The sequence below is a fragment of the Nanorana parkeri genome, unplaced genomic scaffold, assembly GCF_000935625.1.
Source record: "Nanorana parkeri isolate BGI_ZX_2015 unplaced genomic scaffold, ASM93562v1 scaffold2212, whole genome shotgun sequence".
NCBI lineage: Eukaryota > Metazoa > Chordata > Amphibia > Anura > Dicroglossidae > Nanorana > Nanorana parkeri.
The window spans coordinates 148,093-150,355 of record NW_017308480.1 but is presented as its reverse complement, the minus strand read 5'-3'; positions in this window follow the sequence as shown (position 1 = coordinate 150,355).

Genomic DNA, 2,263 nt, shown 5'->3' with positions numbered 1-2,263 from the left:
GCCAATAGTAAACTAGCATTGTTCCCGCCCTCTGCTGATGGACCTGATGGGGAACTTCAGCAGAGGGCGGGTACAATGCTAGTTTACTATTGGCTATTGCAAATTGAAATAGCCAATAGTAATGTCCCAATGCTTTTCAACAAGAAAAATCTGTTTGTTTGTTTTTTTCTATTCTGACATGCTCGTGTCAGAATAAAGAAAAAAAGACACAGCAGTGTTTCTCTCCTTGGCGGCCGGGAGAGGGAGACTCCCGGGCGCCAGGGAGAGGGAGACTCCCGGGCGCCAGGGAGAGTTTGCTGTTTGGAGATCAGTGTCCCTGGTTAGCAGTTAACCAGGGACGCTGATCTGACTGCAAGTTGCCGGAGCCAGCCGTAAGATCACGGCTGGCTCCGCCCAGCTGTCAGAAGCAGGCCGAGCGGCCGGCAATGCATATGCGTTCGGCTCGGCTGAGCCGGTGGGCCATGATCGGGAGCTGTACGGCCTATTGTGAATAGCTCGTACAGCACCCTTTCGGTTCTAGTTTCGATCCTTCGGCAGCTTCGTCAATAGACCCCATTGTATTGTACGTTTCTCTGCAATAAAAAACTAACATGCAAAAAATAAAATTCATATCTATCCATTGAGAGATTTGGAGATTTGGTCCTGTTTTTGAGGCATAAAAAATACTGTTATTTCATTTTCATAAAGGAGCACTGTGAAAATAAATATCTCCTAAAACCTATAAGGATTTTATTATGTTTATGAACATTGATGGCCATGTAAATATGAGGGAATTGAGCACACAAATATTTAGGAACAAAGGATTGTGAAAAGTGTGTTTCTTGGAGGCGCATAATATCTGCACAAGTTGACTGAAAAAATCTAAATGTCTGAGATTGTTTATTTCAAGGATTAAGGCCTTCTACATTCAGACTGCACACTTTAAGAGCCATAGTTATGTAAAAATGGGGGTGCTAAGCAGGAACATCAGATTGTAAGATGGTGAATAGTCCTTAGGTTACAATTCATCTGGCTACACACATTTGGGGAGGCAAAGTAAATAGAAAAGTAAAGCAGAAGAAGAAAGATAAAGGGTAAAGGGACTATATTGTATCCGTTCCTGTCCAAGGTGGGGTCTCATTGACTTGATCACCTGGGCAACATGAACCAAAATGAAAAACAATTAAGGACCTCATCATGTAGTGGTTTTGTAGGGAAGACGTATGGTTAGCGGTACATGTATTCATGCAGTATTAAACATCTTTATTTGTTAGGCATACACATGGGATGCCTACGTAGTCTAGGTATGCCTGGGAATTACAACCAAGATGGCTCCCATAGGTAGCAAGATCCATAACAGGAAGAAGTTACAAAAATGGAAACAGGTGATACAGTGAAAAGAAAGAACTTATGGTTAGGACTTTGTACATATTGAATTTGGCATAAAGGCAGAATGAAGATGCGGTGCTTAGATAGAGTGGTACGGATGATCAGAAAGGTACTACAGAGAATTCTACCCATGAAGGTCATGATAGATAGGTGGACATAAGAAGAAGGTGAAAAAAACAAAGAATGGTAAAATAGAGGAGGCATTTTGTAGGATATAATAGTTGCCTGGTATAAAGGGAAAGTTTTCCTGCATATATGCATTCTCAAAAAGAGGAGTGTGGAGCTGCGGGCCAGACTGTGAGCAGCTAAGAGATGATAAAACAAGTCCAAGCTTTAAGTGCAGGATCAGGTTATAGATGATCCAAGCCACACACAATAGGCATAAAGAAAATCAACAAAACATGAATGTCAGTAGTGGTATTACGTAAAGTCTATGTTGCAGTATATAGAGACAAAAAAGAACAATGAACATGGTAAGCTTCATTCCACATCAATCCATAGCAAGAGGAAAAAACCATTTATTGGTTATCATGAAAGGAGCCACAGACTGTGGGTATGGATCTCAGCAGTCACAGTGAGCTTTCATCCTGGGGGTATCTCTGATGTATTAAGAGAGTGTATTTGCATGAGATCCTAAAATTATTTGCATGCAGTACATGCTGGCCTTATTCAATGATAAATTGAATTTGAATGTCAATGATCCACACCACAATATTATTGATCTACCCGGTGGTCAATTATCCTTATGCATTTTGGGTATTTCATACAGAAATGTGATCCTGGATGCATCACATTGACAAAGTCAGACATATTTTTTTTCATTTACTCCAGGGATGCGTCCCGATACCGATGCTAGTATTGGTATCGGGGCCGATACAGGGCATTTTCAGGAGTA